Here is a 19,018-nt window from a genome sequence, read left to right as displayed (position 1 = left end):
CCCTGCCTGCCTCTAGGCAGCTGAGTTCAATTGGAGGAAATAAAACAAAAATGCATTATTAATGATAACCTATTCAGAATAACCAAGCTCACCTGGATTAATACTAAAATGAAGTCAGTATAGCTAACCTCAGCTAGACCCCCATTGTTACTTAAAAAAATCCTATTATAGGCTGGGTGCAGTGGCTCCTGCCTGTAATCCTGGCACTTTGGGAGGCCAAGGCAGGCAAATTGCTTGAGGAATCTGAGATCAGCCTGAGCAACGTGGCAAAACCCCATCGCTACAAAGAAAAAAAAATACAAAAATTAGCCAGGCATGGTGGTGTGTGCTTGTAGTCTCAGCTACTTGAGAGGCTGAGGTGGGAGGATTGCTTAAGCCCAGGAGGTTGAGGCTGCAGTGAGCCATGATTGCACCACTGCGCTTCAGCCTGAGCAACAGAGTCATACCCTATCTCAAAAAAAAAAAAAAAAATCCTATTATGTTTCTCCATTCAACTCATACTTCAGATCTTTTTGACTTTTTTTTTTTTTTGAGACAGAGTCTCGCTCCGTCGCCCGGGCTGGAGTGCAGTGGCGCGATCTCGGCTCACACTGCAAGCTCCGCCTCCCGGGTTCACACCATTCTCCTGCCTCAGCCTCCTGAGTAGCTGGGACTACAGGAGCCACTACGCCTGGCTAATTTTTTGTATTTTTTTAATAGAGACGGGGTTTCACCGTGTTCGCCAGGATGGTCTCAATCTCCTGACCTCGTGATCCACCCGCCTCGGCCTCCCAAAGTGCTGGGATTACAGGCGTGAGCCACCGCGCCCGGCCCTTTTTGACTCTCTTAAAGCACTTATTAGTTCGGCTTCTTTTCTCGTCAGTCTCAGCAGATACACTGGCTACTAAATTCTTAGAGAAATTAGAAGCCATCAGATGGGAACATACAAAAATGTTTCAGTATCAAAAATATTCTTGCATTTGCAATCAGTTTTCACTTTTTTTATACAAGATATTTACAATTTATCTCCCAGAGTTTACATTTTAAAAAATTAGAAAAATATTAATAAAAATATTGCATACTGAACAGTGGCATAGAATAATCCAGGATATCAGGCCTAGTTTGGAAAGCGAGGTAGGAGTGTGAGGAAATTTCCAAGTGGTAATATTATACCCAAACTTAGTAGGAGTTAATTAGGGGAATGTAGGAGGAGGGAAATAATCCAGATGAGGAAATCATATATGTAAAGTTCAGGAAACTACAAAGACAATGAACAATTGAAGAATGGAAAGGTAAATTTTCTGGCATAAGGAAAGCAAGAAATAAAGTATTCTACTTGAGGTTGAAATGGGAGTCAGTGGCCAGGCCATTCATTGCTGCATGCAGCAATAGAGGAGGTATCCATCCTTCTAGTTGAAGTCAACTGTGCTCTGATTCCATCCCGCCTCACTTTCTCAGGAATCTATTTTTTATTATCTGCTTCATCCCTGTGTCTTCACCTTTTTTGTTGTTGTTGTTGCACAGGCTGGAGTGCAGTGCAATGGCAGGATCTCGGCTCACCGCAACCTCTGCCTCCTGGGTTCAAGTGATTCTTCTGCCTCAGCCTCTGCAGTAGCTGGGATTACAGGCATGCACCACCACGCCTGGCTAATCTTGTATTTTTAGTAGAGTTGGGATTTCTCTATGTTGGTCAGGCTGGTCTCGAACTCCCGACCCCGGGTGATCCGTCTGCCTTGGCTTCCCAAAGTGCTGGGATTACTGGCGTGAGCCACTGCGCCCAGCCTTCACCCTTTTTTATATAGGGATCTTCCCATCAACATATAAAAATGCTCATCTGTCCCTGAACCTATCTCCTCCAACCCTATTACTTTATCTTTTTTCTGTCCATACATAGAAATACTTGTCTTCACATTTGTTTATTCTTACTAGTTCAATTTTCTCACCTTCCACTTAATGTTCAGTCAGCCTCAATTTCCCTTCTGTTATCGTCACTATATCACATTGTCTATAAGTAATTAATATTTAAATGTCTCCTATTTCTAAATGTCTCCATCTTCATCTTATTTAGAATCTTGGCACTTTAATACTGTTGTCTTTTCTCTCTCTAATTCCTTTTTTATCTGGAGTTTTGGGTTCATCTTCTTTGTAACCCGCATTTGTTCTGGATTTTTAAATTTGCCCTCCACAATGCAGATGAACAGATACTTGCAAAACACAAAGTTGGGTTTCTTTGGCTGCCATTATTCCTTGCTATAGAGAACCATATTTTTAATATGGCCCATGAAGCAATAAACGGCCTGGCCACTGACTCCCATTTCAACCTCAGATAGAATACTTTATTTCTTGCTTTCCTTATGCCAGAAAATTTCCCTTCCCATTCTCCAATTGTTCATTCTCTTTGTAGTTTCCTGAACTTTACACATATGATTTCCTCATCTGGATTATTTCCCTCCTCCTACATTCCCCTAATCAACTCCTACTAAGTTTAGGTATAATATTACCACTTGGAAATTTCCTCACACTCCTACCTCACTTTCCAAACTAGGCCTGATATCCTGGATTATTCTATGCCACTGTTCAGTATGCAATATTTTTATTAATTTTTTTTAATTTGTTAAAATGTAAACTCTGGGAGAGAAATTGTAAATATCTTGTTCACTACTGGGATTCCAGGATTCAGGCCTGAAACAAAATACAGAAATAAGTATTTGTTAGATGAATGAATGAATGGGTGAATTGGCAGGGATGGATTGTTGTTGATTGCTATCATAGATGCTGAGTTCTATTTAATGCGCACATTAATATTACTGAGTACTTTTGATAAATGTGACTGAGTACTTTTTGATCTAATTTGATAATACATTTTTAAGCATATTTATCATTTGCCTCTGGACCTGGCCCTTGAAAGTTGAACGTATTTTTAGTAACACTAACTTCCCAGAACTTCGCACTGGGTTTATTTCATGGGGAACGCTCAGTAAGTGGCTGTTCAATAAATGGTAATAGGTAGAACAGAAGGCAGTTGTACAGATTAAAAAGCCACAATAACTCAATGCACTTTGTTTTAATTTGTAGAAGTGGGAGTGAGACTAGGATGGGAAAAGTTATTCCTCATCTCTTCAATACAATGAAATTTAACAACTAGGGGTGTGTAAACATCTTGAAACTCATTAGTTGTTTTATATGAATAATCTTGATTCAAGTTTGCTATTCTGCAATCATGTTAAAAGAAAAACAGATAATTTTAAATTAAAAGTGTATTTTTGAGTAGGAGAGAGGTAGGATGAATTCTGGATATAACGGACTGTTAGGCACTCGTCTGGGTATTGTTGGGTGTTGTAGAATCTCTTTCTCTGAAGATTGTTAGGAACTCATGACAGTTGAGGTATCGTTCTGCCTGAAGTCATGAGAACTAATTGGATGACCCCTCTACTTATCAGTTTACACTGTGAAGAGTACTACAGGAATTCTCTCCCTGGAGATGGCCCATAGCAACAAGGACAGAATAGTCACACATCCAGGAATGTCAATATTCAAGTGTCATGAAATGCAATCCAAAGAAGAGCTGGTTAGTTATCACTAGTGTTTGAAGAATCCGGAAATGTTTACATTTTATATAGTCTAATCATCCTTTCAAGCATGTGTTAAGCTACTAGTCAAATTATGGCTATTCCAATTCTTAGTTTGATATAAATCAGTCAACTGTTTGTGGAGTGGCCACAGGGCATTTTACATGGCATTAGATGCTTGGAATTAATAGTTACTCCTTCAGGATTTATCAACTAATAAGATAGATAAAAACCAGTGAAAACAAAATCTTTACAGACACATAGGCAAAGCTAGTACATATAGAGGGCTATCATGAGGCGGGGTAGACATGAGATTCTGTGAGCACCAGGAGAAATGAAAGACATTAATAGAACAAGTAATGAAGAAGAGGCTTAGAAGCCAGGCAGGGAGGAAACGAAGCGTCTGTCAGATAGAAGGGGAGATTTATTTCAAGCACTTGGAAAAGCTTAGAAGACATTAATTTTCAAGAGTGGGAAGGAAGACTGAATAAGCAGACATCAAGATGGCAGATGGGATTAGTAGAAACAGAGAGTGTGGAACTGGTTTGTATACATTCAAGAAATAAATTGATCCTTTGAGATGTCGGTCTGGGCTACTTTAACACATGCACGTGGTCCTCTTGGCTAGGTTGCAGCCATTGTTCCCAGGGGTGCTGTTCCACTTGACGTTAGCTATATCAGAGCTTCTGTGTTGGCATGAGATCAGATTTTGTTCAGTCCAAAACCTGAGTTTAGAATAGCTGTGTGACATTAGGTAAGTTACTTAAATTCTCCAGGCCTCAGGATCCTCATCGATAAAATAAAGGTATCGAATTTGACAGAGGTTCTCAACAGAAGCAGTAATGCCCCTGGGGTCCAGTGATGCACCTGGGGTCTTTTGAAAATGTGTTGAAATGCAATTTTGCGGGTGCAATGTTTGGCTGTACTATAATCATCCAATGGGTGAAATCCAGGGATGCTAACCTCCAGGCCAGGCACAGCGTGTTGGGGTGGAGAGAGAAGTCTCATATGATGCAGGGTTTTCACATGTCAATTTTCAACAGAAAAATCTTATTTGTAATCATCCACGCCTATAGCCTAGGTGAGATGAGAGACAGAGGTCTCATCAGGAGAACACTAATGAGCATGAGCTGCACCAGGGACTAAGAACCCTAAAAAACTGAAAAAGCAGTTGCTGCCCTAATGACAATTTTTAGACATAGACTTCATTCATAGACAATAGGTTTCATTTTCTTTATAGAAGGAAGTACTGCGCTTCTGTTAAAAACTCAAAAGTTGTCCTATTATACTCATTCAGTTCAATATTACAAGAAGCAGCATGAGATCAAAGCATTCTGATCTATCAAAGCACATGTCATATTTTATTATTTTCACTACTTTGACATCCAGATAATTTCACTCCCCCGTTTCTCCTGTACACACATATATACACACCAATCATTAAAGTAATTAACTCAGGCAAGACCACACCACCTCTATGGGGATAATGTTGAAAGGTTTTCTAAATATGGTGGCATACAAATATTTTAGTAGTATGATCAATAAGTTCCATTCTATAGGGCTTTATAATTTGCACATGCCACTCTTTGAGAGTAAAGCACAATAAAATTGGGCTTTTTACAGTCAAATGCCTTGATTTTTGTTTCATATTTTATCTCTGAAATGTGATCATTGACTAAAACAAAACCTATGGGGCAGAAAGACATTTTCCCAGTTTGCAAATCAAGCAGAAGCACGAATGTTTGCCAGGGTCTCCAGCAGTTCTGCGCTAGGCATTTCTCATGCATCTGATAATGTGACCTTTACATGACAGAACTGGATCAAGAATAACACATTTTGATGGTACTTGTAAAAGTAATGGAACTGCTGTCAAAAATACCCAGGCTGGCCATGAAACTGGAATATGTAGTAGGTGCCGTGAGGACAGAAGGAAGAGTTAACATTTTCACTGCAAATGTTTCCCTCTTATTAGTGTTTAACTTGCAAAAGTTATTTGACATCCAGTTTCAATAAGTAAATTTAAAAAAACACAATATAATTGATCCAATGCAGTTCTTACAATTGAAAGGAAAGTTTAACAGCAAAATAATGCTGGTTCATGGCATACTGACAGAGTCATTTATTCATTTATTCAAACAAATTGGCTGACTCTCTATGCAAAATAATATGTTAAAATGTTTTAATATGCTTTTATCTAAGAAAAACAGAACAAGGAATAAAGCTTTATTCACACTCAAAAAGAGCTTTTGGTTGAATGGAAGGAGCTAGACGTATTTGGAGCACATGCTTGATGTCCTGTTTCATACCACACATTTGTCCACAAAGGAGGGAAAAGTCAACTCAGTTCGGGGATGATTGCAGAAAGCTTCTTGGAAGAGGTGCCATTTGAACTAGATGGTGAGAGGTGAGTAGTAATCCAGCAAATGGCATTCTGCTCAGATAGAATTCCCTAGACTCAAGAGCTCCAAATGTTCTCTGGGGAATAATGAATAATTCTATTTGACTTTTGGGTAAAGTTGTGTTCAAAAAGAAAAGACAAGAAATTAGGTGCATGATAATACAGAGAGGGATAAGGAAAGAGCAACAAATTTGGGTTATAATTAGTAGACAACTAAAAACTAGTAAAGCGTATGTTCTAAGAAAAGATTTTAAAAGACGAATTGGCCTGGTGATTATGACATTTCTGTTCTTCTCAAGCCTGTGCTCTGGGATTGTTAACTTTCAATAATTCAGTGACATTTTGTCACATGCCAATCATCCCCCAATTCTGGGTAAATTTAACTGTCATCTCTCTCTATTCTTGGTCCCTGCATAAAGCATGTTGTTATTTGGAAAGGAGTCTATTATTACCCAAGAGCTTGGCATGCTCAACAAATATTTTGAGCAAAATTCAACACCTGATTCTATATTTCTAATTGCAGCTGGTTGGACCAAGCATGGACAACTCCCAGGCTTGCCAGAGGCCTCTGAGGGGTTACTAGCTGGAGCTCTGCCTCACAGGGGCCAGGGGCACCAAGGGACCTTTTAGAATCTCTCTTCAAGTGGTTTCAAGAGGAGACTTACAGATAAAGGGTGGCAGAGGGCACAGAAGTCAGTAGAATTTAGGAAATAGCAGAAGATCTAAATAAACAGAAATCATGAAGTATACAGGAAGAAAAGGGGGAAGTGGGAGAAATAGCACCAGCAGACTTTGCAGACAAGACTTAATGTGCTAGGCTTGACTGCAAGCAATTATTTGAAAGTCTTACACAGAAGTTTGGCCCTTAGCTGACATCTGGCAGCCTGGATTTTGAGAAGGTTCCCTCCACCCAGACTCATAATGGGTCACTGTGCCAAAACTGTGCAAATAACATAGTGATGCTGAACATCTGCTTTTCTTCTGGGACTCTGGAATTTGGTGTGTCTCAGGCAGAGGCTGCCATGTGAGCATTCTCCAGTCAAAATCCTGGGTACTGAGTCTCCCACAAGCTCCCCTGGCAGACAACATTTCACACGTTGTTGCAACTCATTGCCGGGGGAATGAAGGGCATCCTGTGTGACTTCTCTAGGAGAGAACCCTTGGAAGCTTGTACCTGGCTTCCTCCAGAGTTTCCCCCATACATCTTGTCTTTTGCTAATTTTGCTTTGAATCCTTTTAATAAATTGTAGTTGTAGGCCAAGCACATTGACTCACACCTATAATCCCAGTGCTTTGGGAGGCCAAGGGGAGAGGATTGCTTGAGGCCAGGAGTTCGAGATGAGCCTGGGCAACATAGCAAGATAGCAAGGCTCCATCTCTAAAAAAGTGGGGGTTTTTTGTTTGTTTTTTTAATTATCCAGTCACGGTGACATGCACCTGTGATCTTAGATCTTTGGGAGGCTGAGGTGGGAGTATTGCTTAAGCCCAGGAGTTCAAGGCTGCAGTGAGCTGTGATTGTACCACTGCGGTCCAGGCTGGGCAAGAGAGTGAGACCAGGTCTGTTTAATAAATAAATAAATAGTAGCTGCAGGACTATGGGCTGAGTCTTATGAGTTTTCCTAATAAGACAGTGAACCCAGAGGTCACCTTGAGGACCCTGACACGGAGCTATTACAAGAAGGTACACGTAAGTTGGAAAGACTATTCATTTGCACATCTGCAGCTGAAGAAAAAAGAATAATTAAAACAGATTTGGACGCCAATGATTGGTGCTTGGTGCTAGGTGCTAGGGCAAAATATTACTAGAGATTTGTGGTATACTGGGTAACTCTGAATGACTTCCAGTTACATTCTGGACTTCATGAAGGCTCATGATCTAGGGATTAAAACCTTACATTCATTTATTAACAATAAACCCCTGTTACTCAAGATAAGCCAAGCATGTCTCTCTTTCCTAAAAAAAAAAAGCCCAATTAATAATTGCCAAAGAAAATCACATAAACAGGTAAAGCGATCCCGTTACCGTATATGGTTTCCAACCTCAATAGAGCTTTTGTGATAACCTGGAATTTTTTTTTATTCTTATTAATCAACCTTTTGCATTTTCTTAGCATAGCTTCTAACTTCAAGCTTCAACCCTGTCCTTACAATTCTTTACAGAGGAACTTGATCTCTAAATAGAATGCAATCCATTACAGGGATGTTGTCTACCTTCAAACCTACCTGCGGGTACCCTAATCTAAATGCCTGATCTCTAATTACACAACAAGATTATCCCTTCCAAATAAAATTGAAGACTTGCTTTCTACATTAATTCATATATCGTTCTCTCCTGTCCAAGCCCTGATTCTCTTCCCTAATATCTTTCATCTTTCCTTTCTACAGCGTCTTTCTTCTATGTCCTCAAAATATTCAAGACTCTTTTACCCTAAAACAACAAAACAATACAAAAAACAACAAACTCTTCATTTGACACAAGATACCACTCTGCAAAAATTTTGAGAGATGTTCTATATTTAGTCTTCATTTGCCTCAGTTTTACTCATTTTTGGTGTCTGCCCCACAATTTTATTCAAAGAGCTGTTAACTGCAGAGTCCAATGGCCACTTTTAGTCCTAGTAAAGCCTGTATTTGACTCCATTATTCACTTTAATTCTTTCTTTTTTTTAATTTTTTTAAAGACAGGGTCTTGCTCTGTGGACCAGTGGCACCATCATAGCTCTGTAGACCAGTGGAGCTCATTGCAGCCTTGAACTCCTGGGTTCAAGCAATCCTCCCACCTCAGCCTCCCAAGTAGCTGGGACTACAGGTGCATACCACCTCATGCAGATAATTTTAAGAAATATTTTTTTGAGATGGGGCCTCGCTATGTTGCCCAGGCTGGTCTTGAACTCCTGACCTCAAGCAATCTTCCCACCTTAGCCTCCCAAAGTGCTGGGATTACAGGCATGAGCCACCGTACCCAGCCTCACTTAGTTCTTAAATTTTTGTTCTCCCATCCATTCCCAAAACTCAATCTTTTTTGCTATTCCTCTGCCTTCTCTCAGACCTCAGCAACTTCCTCCTCTTCTGCTTGCCTTGCTATAATCGAGGCCTCTTAGGTCCTCCTCTCCTGCTACATGACGCATCTCCACCTGTGCTCTCCAATTCCCCCCAGAGCTCCTGGGCCACACTCTCCTAATAACCCCTAGCCCTGTGTTTCTCCAGCTCACTGTCTCTCCAAAGCATCAGGCTTCAGGCTCATCCTTTCAACTGCTCCCTGCATATTTCCACTGTGACAAAACTTTATGTCTACAATGAAATCCAGTAGGTATTTTGCTCCTAAGATGAGTGCCTGTTCCTTTATTCTGGATCTGGCTAATGATATAACATCCTTTTTCATCTAAGCTGGAAGATTAGAAACATACATTCTTGACTTCTTTTTCTCCCCCATACACAGCCAATTAATCACCAGACCCTACCAGCACCTGCTTCCCCATTCCCACAAAGCTTTGTCAAACTTTCCTACTCTTCTGCATCCCTATACTATGTCCTCAATATATTCCCTAACTATCCTACTAGAAAATTGCAAGAACTTCCTTTCCCTGCTCTTCTTCCCAGCCACACTCCCCTCTATAACCCATTCTCTACAAAGTCATTAGAGTCATCATTCTTAAAAGCAATCTGGAGCTTGGGCTTTTGAATCAGATTGCCCAAATTTGAATCCTGACACTATTACTGTCTTACTATTGATACATAGTATACGGTAAATATGTAGCTATTCTGTGCCTGTCCCCTTTGATAGAATTAAACATGAATAATAACTATGAAATGATAACAATAACTATTAAATTAGTTAATATAGGTAAAGTGCTTACAACAATGTCTGGCATTTAGTAAGTGATCAAGAAAATATTAAACTCATTCTTTGTCTGAAAAACTGTTACATCTCTTTTAATAAGAAATAAAATATGCAACATCTGCATCAAGATGCTGCACTTCCCTCTAAAAGAGTAACTGCTCCCTTATCTGGGGACTTCAAGTTCATGATTTCACATTTTTATCTTAGAATATACCACATCTAAGGACTCCTTAAAAAGAATATAAGTTCTAGATCAAATGCATCTCAGTGTTCCCATAATTAATGAATGAATCAATGAGTGAAACCTTTGATGTAGGCCATTTTATCAACGTCCAAGTTAATTATTACATTTTTCTGATGCACTGGGAGTAGAAAAGTATCAAGGAACAACATCAAGCTAAACAAACAAATATCAAATGAGAATGTAGAAACAGCCTATAAGTATTTAGAATAAACAGATAGGACCTCTCTAAATCTTTCAGTATTTAAAGCATGAGAGGTTTTAAAACTACTGTTAGGGCAACAACTGAAATACTAATGTAAATATTTATTGAACATCTACTGTATGAAGGGAAACCTATTAGATTTTTCTCACAGTACTGAAAATATAATTCGATGAATTAAAAAGGAATAAATGAATCCCAACAAAAGGTGAACTATCAGTGATATAATAAATGGCCTCAGAACCTTTTATACTTGAGGCCTATATTAATACTGATGAGAGGCATCAGGTCAGGCTTCATGGGAGAAGCCTAGTATTTGCTGAAGACTTGAAAGATGAGTGTGATTTGAACAGATGCAAAGGCAGAGAAACAGTGTTCCAGAAAGAGGAAGCAGCATATTAAGGGTATATTAGTATAACACTGTTTGTCAAGCTCAAACCTTACTAGTGGTCTGATAAGGTAGGAGATCAGACTTCTTGTGAATAGGCCCAAATGAGAGTGAAAGTGACAGGGAGGTGCTCATATCAGGAACTTTAACCCTAGTCCAGGTATGAAATAGCAGTTAGCACCCCTGGAGCATCTTTGCATATGATTCACTTTGGAGAAACCATTGGAAGAAAATTCACTGAACATAACCTGAAATAACTCTCCCCAGTTGTGGGGGAGAAAAAGTAGTTCGGCTAGCAGCAAAACAGTGGAGACATTTTTGGGTTGTTCCTTAAAGCACAAATTGACAAGAGACAGTTTTACCGAAGATAAAACAGGCCTTAATATTTAAGCAAAACATTCAAAATAATATCCCACTGACTGAAGGCAGGCAGGCATTACAAACACAAACTCATAACATGAAATGCCCACAGGGATAGTTAACATCACCCTCCATGGGCCAGTCTCATTCAGTTGGTCTCGCAAATTTACGGTCAGTGATTCCAAGCAGAAAATTCATTAAAATCAGGAAATTGCTTAATTAGTTTAAAGTCACAAACACTTCTAAAAATAAATTTTTGGACTATATAAACTCCAAACAAATTCATCACAATCAGAACTGTTACAGTACACCTACAATGACTAGGAAATTAATTCACAATAATGACATGTCAAATTGTATGTTTCTTAACTTGTTTTACCTCCTTCTAAAAAGAACCTACTTGTTGTAAAGAGTGTTGTATTTCTGCCCATCCTCAGTTGCAATAATTGTGTCAACTTGAGAGCATGCTGACTTATTGCCAACTTATTTTGTCCTCTCCTTTATTGCTAAAATATGCTTGTAGATGTTATTGTAGACTCTTCCATGATAGGGATGCCCCAGCGTGTTTTACGAACCTGATACTGAGTCTGATTCAATTGTAATGTGTTAATTTACCCAAGCTCAATGCTTTTCTAGAAAATGTGTATGAAAACCTACACATTTATGCTTCAAAGTGAGCTGTGATGCCAGAAAAAAAATCACACGTTATTAATATACTGAAGTTGTTATTCCCATGGACATTCATTGTAGAAAATTAGAACGCACATGAACAGTGAAATAATGAAATGTTATGACCACAGACAATCTCTACAACGAAGGCCCTCTGATCTTCCTCCACAGCCACCCACACCTTTCAGAAGAGCTTGATCTCCCCAGCACTCATTCAAATGAATTTGAAGTAACAAATATACCCCATGAGATACAAGTTCAAGTTGCTCCCGGCACACAAATAATGAAACAAGGCCAATCTAGAGCAGAGCAGGGGAGAGTATCCTGAACGCTAAAAATAACCAAAGCCTAATATAAATACAGTTAGTCGATTCCATTTAGTTTTCTCCATAAAGTTGGGAAAAAAACCAACAGTCGTTTAATAGAATCCTAATGTTTCTCGAATGTTAAGACCTCATTTTTACCATCTTCCAGGATCACCAGTGGGAGGCAAAACATGACCAAAGGAAACAGGGAAAACCATAAAGGCTGTAATGATTTGCTTCTCTTCCCATCTCTGGAAAGGTTTCCTAACAGAGGTCACTATTTAAAGGACAGCACTGAGCAGCAGCCACATGAGCAATTAGTACAACATACATACACAATTGATTATACCCACATCACATGAACACATGCCATCAACGTTCAACCTTAAAGCAATTTGTACAACATTTCAGGAACTGGGGGGGATGGGTGGATTGAATGAACAGTAACCTCAGTGATTCACTTGAACATGACGTAGTTTTTGTCTTTAAAATCGTATTGATCTAGTTGGATTCTAAATAGCTAATTTAGTATGTACATTAATGATTATCATATTAAAATAGTGATCCTGGCCTGGCGTGGTGGCTCATGCCTGTAATTCCAGCACTTTGGGAAGCCAAGGCAGGTAGATCACTTGAGGTCAGGAGTTCAAGACCAGCCTGGCCAACATGGTGAAATCCCATCTCTCCTAAAAATTAGCTGGGCGTGATGGTGCGTGCCTGTAATCCCAGCTACTCTGGAGGCTAAGGCAGGAGAATCACTTGAACCCAGGAGGCGGAAGTTGCAGTGAGCTGAGATCGCACCACTGCACTCCAGCCTGGGCGACAGAGCGAGATTCCATCTTAATATAAAGAAATAAAAATAAAATAAAATAATGATCCTAAGCGTTCATATATTGTCCACATAAATCTGAGACATTCTTGATCAGTAGAATTTCAGTGAATAGTAAGTGAATTGGCATGCAGATACAAGAAGAAAACATGTTATCTATTATTTTAGGTTTTCAGGCCTGAATTCATTTAGTATTTAATTTACAGTAATAGTATTCATAATTAATTATATTACTTATTATAAGATTTTCAGGAGTTAGTCACAAAGCATTTAGAGGGTTACTTTCTTGACATTGATGTTCAGGAATATTTCTATAAAGCAAATTTGTAAAATGAACAAGTAAGTTTCTGCAAAAATACAGAATATTTAAGTAAAAATATTTCTCTTAGAATCATTTTTTGCTTTATGTAAAAAAGTAAAAATAAACATGGAGTATTTTATCAGTTCTCAATTTTAAGAAAAGGTCAAATATTTACTTACAGGCAATCTAGAAGTCAAAAGAATGAAATTCCATCACCAGCCTGCAAATTAATAACAACAACAAAACCTAAGATTATATGATTTTACTCAGGCCACTTAATTGGACAAACAGAAAAAACATGATTATATAATTTATGATTGAATAATATACATTTATATCATTGGTGAATGATAAATAGGAATAATAACATTAATTCTTATTTCCAAAGATGAAACTGGAGCATATCATAAATCTACCCTTTTTCTTTGTTTTTTAAAAAGCAGTATTCCACATACTACAAAGCAGTTCAAGCTGTCAGTATGATTGCATGTACACTGAGGAAAACAACCAGAAGATTAATACAATAATTGAGAATTTTTAAGGAGTGGAATTGTATTCGCAACTAGCATCAACGTATATTTAGAAAGTCAGTCAAGATCACAGGGAAAATGATATACTAAGTCATTGTGGGTTTCCAACTAGTTTTCACGAGTTCTTGTGTCTAGGTCCTAATAGAAGAGAATCTATAGCTTCTCAACAGCCACTGATGTAGCATTTGTAGTTTGGGTTTCACTAAGCCACTGAGGTGTCTCATTGATGTAAGCTCTGCTGTTTTGACACTCTATGCAGATGCTCCAATTTTGCTTCAGTGACTCAGAGCTGAGTCTGAATGCCTCAAAGCATGGGTAAAAAGAGCTATGATTAAGGCAGGGTTGGAGTGGCAGTGAACCAGTGTCACCTGCCCTGACTTACAATCCTACAAATGGTGTGAAAACAGCATGGTGGTCTTGATTGGACACTCATATGGCTAAGGGCCAAGTGGAACATAAGTGAATTCAGGTGTGTTTCTCTCCCATTAGCTTTTCTTATCTATATCATAATGACTCAGTATACAACAATTTTATAATAGATAACATATATTTTATGGAAGGATCTGTATTTTCATAGCAGACACTCTTCTGAGTGTTGTCTGTCGTGCATTTAGAGGTGTCTGTGCTTATATACGTATAATATGTAAACATCCTTAAGTTGACCTACATGCATCATCAAAAGATCTAACACTGGGTTTTGTTAAATTTATTGTCTCCTTTATCCATGGAAATTATTATGAACCTGCTGATACACAAAGCAGAACCACAGATCTTTCATGTAGGAGGAGTCTTCCAACAATAAGATGAGCTTTTAAATGGGTAGCAGCTTTTGTGCAAGCTGTATGTCAAGATACTTGACAGAGTTAAGTAATACAATTGTAAAGTTAAATAACAGAAGGGAGAGGCAGTAAGAGGCAAAGAAAAGATAGAAAATTCGTGTTTTCAGATGAGAACTGTGAGGAGGAGGAGAGTCATCTGAGTAGAGAGACATAAGAACCCTCTACAGTTAACAGAAGCTGAAGAGAAATTGATTTGGAAAGAATAGGGGCATAATCACGGTGTTGAATAGTGCATTCAATAATGAGCCTGATTCTTGGAAATGATGATCTGAAGGTGGAGCCAATAACTCTGAGAGTGACGCACACCATAATTTCCTCAGAAATAGAGCTACTCCTTACCCCTAATGACAACAGTCTACATGACATAGTTTCAGAAGGCATGTTAAGTATGAAAATGAAGGCAAGAGGTGAATTTGGAAGTCTGAGGGGTGCATGAAAGTGATGGAATTTCAGGAGAACACTGAAAGCACTCAGGATCAACAGCAACGTTAGAATGTGATGATGATGTGATAGCCCATCTGGGTGCAAGGCAGCTTCATGTAGGTTGACGCTTTGCAAAGCCGTCCATGAAAAGGTCCCCGAGAATGGGGGGAAGATAAACTAGAGAACTTAAAAGTGGTGCTGATTTAGTGACAGCATATGTTTTAACATACATCAAGTAGGAAGTTAGGAAGTCTCACTTTTGGACTCTCTTTTGATGTTAAAATTCTTTGCTTTCACAGTCAAACCTAGCAGTGATCTTCAATAGCAGCCCAGCATAGGAGGCAGATGACTGGAGCAGTGCTGTACACACTGAGGATGTTCACCCTATGGGAGACGTGGTAGGTGTGAGCAGCCGCAGAACTCAGAGCTCAGCATGCTAGAACATATCATCAGCCCTCCTGTAATGCATCCCTGAGCTTCCTATTCTCACAAAGCGTACTTCTAATTTCTCATCACGACACCTCTCCATCCCTCTCCCTTTCCTGGCTTCGTCTTTCCATGCCTTCTGAAGAGGTTTCCACCAGCCTGTCTATACCACTGTGCTGAGCAGCTTCATCAGAACAAACCAACTCTTCTCAGTGTAACCTAGGCTTTGGCATGCTAAGAAGACAAACACTGTTTCTTGATTTTGTCCATTCTTCCACGTACTCACAGACACAGACCCTCTAACCCACCCCTTCCAACTCACACCCATATATGCATACGTATCTTCTCCCCTGGACAGTTTGCTAAACCAAATAGGAGGAAAGAGATGAGCTAGCCTGGGTATGGGACTCAACACAAATAAATCAATCTCAGCCAATACTGTAATATATTTTTACAGTATTGTATATATGTATATAATACATATGTATATATAGTACATATATAGTACATATGTATACTATATACATATATATACACTATATACACATAACACCAATATATATATGCATGTGTATATATGTATACACTCACAACATCCAATAATATGTATATGTATTTGCATACACACAACATCCAATAATATATATATAATTTCTTGAGTGTAAAATATTCCAGGATTGCACTTTAACTTTTATTTTTCTAGTGTGGGGCACTTGGAAATTAGCCAGTCTAAGTTTATATTTTGTTTCAGAATCACATTGCCTAACCCTTCAACATATAAGAATTGATTCAGTGGGAACCTTTCTGTCACAGAGAAAAGAGCACCATCTATCTGGGGTCTGTTATTTGTCTCAATCGCATAGATTGTTTCCATTTTTTAAAATTAACAGAATGGTGTCTGGCATCTGCCAAATATAGTTCTGACAAACAGGAAGTCTCGACTGAGAGAAGCTGGCACGTGGATTCAGTACTGGTTTCGTCAGGGCCAGCTACATTTCATTCCAATGACATAGTGCACTTCTCAGCTTGCCTCGCCTTACTGGGTGCCTCTAACACCTCTACCTGAATCTGCAATTTTAAGTTATCCTTCTTAGATTTCAGTCCCCTTTACACCTTGGCCTCCACAGTCCATCATCCACCAATTGTACTGTACCCATCTGGTGAACTTCCTGTAATTCATTCATTCATTTATTCATTCACCTCTGAATTAGGCATGCGGGCTGAAAAAAATCATATCCATACTTTCTCTATATAATGAGTTTATGATCTAATTGTGAATCCAGGATATTTTCTCATGAAAAGTTAAAAAAAGGCAGACTATGAGTAAATTCCAAATGAATGATATGGCACTACAGAAGTTCAGAGGAAGTAGGAATCACTGTGATTTAGAGTAGTTCATTCACTCATTCATTCAGCTCAAATGTAAATTGTATCTGGCACTTGTCTAGATGCTGGGAATACTGAAGTTAAAAAAAAATACCAAGCCATATATAGTTTTCAGTTGAAGGGATATATATATTATATATATATAATATATATATATAAAATATATATATGTATGTATGTATAATGTTAGATAGCAATACTTGCCAAGAAAAAAATGTAATGCAGGCAAGGGTAATAAAAATAGTTAGGGAGAAATTTGAATTTTCGACGGATGGCTAGGAAAGTTTTCCCTGAGAAGGCATTATTTGACGAAAGACCTACATGAAGTGACAGAGTGAGCCACATGAATAGGTGGGGCTCAGAGCACACACAGAAGCCTTGAGATGGAGGCTTCCCATGAGTGCTAAAAAACAAAAGAAAATAAAACTAACAAACTAAAAAAAAAAAAAAAAACTAAAATGGCAAGGGAGTGAACTCCTTGCCTTGTTCATAAGAGTGAACAAGGGAGAGACTATTTGAAGATGAGGGCAGAGAATATTGGTGCTTATCATAGAGTGGCGTGCTGGTTCTAGTACAAATGTTGGCTTTTACTTAAAACCAGATGTCTTTGGAGGGATTTAAGCAGAAAAGTGACATGCACTGACTCCTACTTTGGCAGGATTTCTCTGGGTGGTGTGTTGAGAATGACATTGGGTTCAAGAAAACACAATCCAGGAAAACCAACCAAGAAGCTATGCTGTTACGCCAGGGAACTGATGATGGTGGTTTGGAGTAGGGTGGTAGCTGTGAAGTGATGAGAAGTTTTCAGATTCTGAATGTATTTTGGAACATAGAACCAAAATATTTTGCTGACTAATTGCTTGTAGGATGAGAGAAAAAGAAGTATCAAGGATGAAGCCAAGATTTTTGATCTAGGCAACTAGAAAACTAGATAAATCAAGATATCTTTAACCAATTAGGGAAGACTGGGGAAGGAACAGGTTGAATGCAGCAGGGGTAAGGGTTTTCAGATTTCAGTTTTGCCTCTGCTAAGGTTGTCAGCTAGCTGTTCAAATGGACATGTTGAGTAGGTAACTGGACACACAAGACTGGACTAGAAGAGGCCTAGGATTGCAATACAACCAATCTTATCAATCAGCTGGGAGTTGTCAGCATTTAGAACTCATGCCACTGGATAAAACCAACAGGAATGGGAAAATAGACTGACAAGAATAGAGATCCAACATTGAGTATAGCGAACAGTCCAATGTCTGAAAGTGAGAATGGTGGAGGAATAAGCAAAGGGCCTTGGAAAGAGCATTTGGAGAGGCAGGAGGCACGCTGTGCGGGTGTGATGTCCTGGAAGCCAAGAGCAGAAAGAGATTTAAATAAGTAAGCCTGCTCTAAAGTGTCAAATGCTGCTGAGAGTTCAAGGAACATGGGCAATGAAAGCAATCTCTTCTATTTAACAAAGCAAATGTAGTCAACCAAGTGCACTTCCTCTTTTTCCTGGATACGGAGCTAGACTATAGTCCTCAGCCTTCCCTGGGGCTTCAGTGTGGCCGTCAGCTTCTGCTTTGAACAATGAAATGAATGGATGTACTGTGTACTCATTCCAGGCCTCGCCCATACAAACCACCCAGCTGTAACTCCCCTGTCTTTCCTACATCCAGATGATAGGGGTAAAATGCCACCGGTGACCTTGGAAAACATGTCAGATGACACAGTCTTCAGCTGCTTGGGTCCTTGAATGATCAAAAGGAGAGAAAATACTTTGGCAACCTGTTCCCCCACTCAAACTGGACTTGTAATAACAAAAGTGGAAAACATGGACTTACATATTCAGGTTTATTTTTCACTGCAGCCTAGGTTATTCTACCTTACATTGCAACCTTGATAAGACCATTTTTGCTGGCATGGTGGAAGCACAAAGCTTACTGGGATTGGCAAAGTTAGAATGGGAGAAGAGGAACTAGAGATAGCCAGTGTAGACAGACAACTATCAGGTTGAGTTTTTCTTACAGAATCAGAGAAGAGGAAAATGAGGTCAAAGAGGTATTATAAGATTGAAGAAATAATGACAATTTTGATAAGGATGGTGGTAATCCTCTAGAAAGAGAAATACTAATGATAAAGGAGAATTGCTAAGATATGTCTTTGAGTAGATGAAAGGATGGAATTCTGTGTATGAGTGGAGGGCTTGGCTTCAACTGGGAGCTTGGATCTGTAGAAACGGAAAAAAACATGGCATACGAGGGGCAAATGTAAGTAGGTGAAAAGGCGATGTGATTGGAGCATGTGTAAATTCCCATCTGATTCCTTCAGTTTTCTCGGTGCAATGGAAAACAAGCCC

At 39.0% G+C, this 19,018-nt stretch overlaps 1 long non-coding RNA gene across 1 annotated transcript in view; it reads right to left on the bottom strand.

Moving 5' to 3' along the window:
• The window catches only part of LOC134758375 (uncharacterized), a 1,115,837-nt gene that overhangs the window by 810,300 nt on the left and 286,519 nt on the right, over window positions 1-19,018 (bottom strand). The window contains exon 2 of the long non-coding RNA XR_010133555.1: window positions 13,262-13,302. This is a non-coding gene — a long non-coding RNA (uncharacterized lncRNA). The remainder of the gene's footprint in view (window positions 1-13,261; window positions 13,303-19,018) is intronic.

This window comes from Gorilla gorilla, chromosome 3 (genome assembly GCF_029281585.2).
Source record: "Gorilla gorilla gorilla isolate KB3781 chromosome 3, NHGRI_mGorGor1-v2.1_pri, whole genome shotgun sequence".
Lineage (NCBI taxonomy): Eukaryota > Metazoa > Chordata > Mammalia > Primates > Hominidae > Gorilla > Gorilla gorilla.
This window is presented reverse-complemented; position numbering and strand designations above follow the sequence as displayed.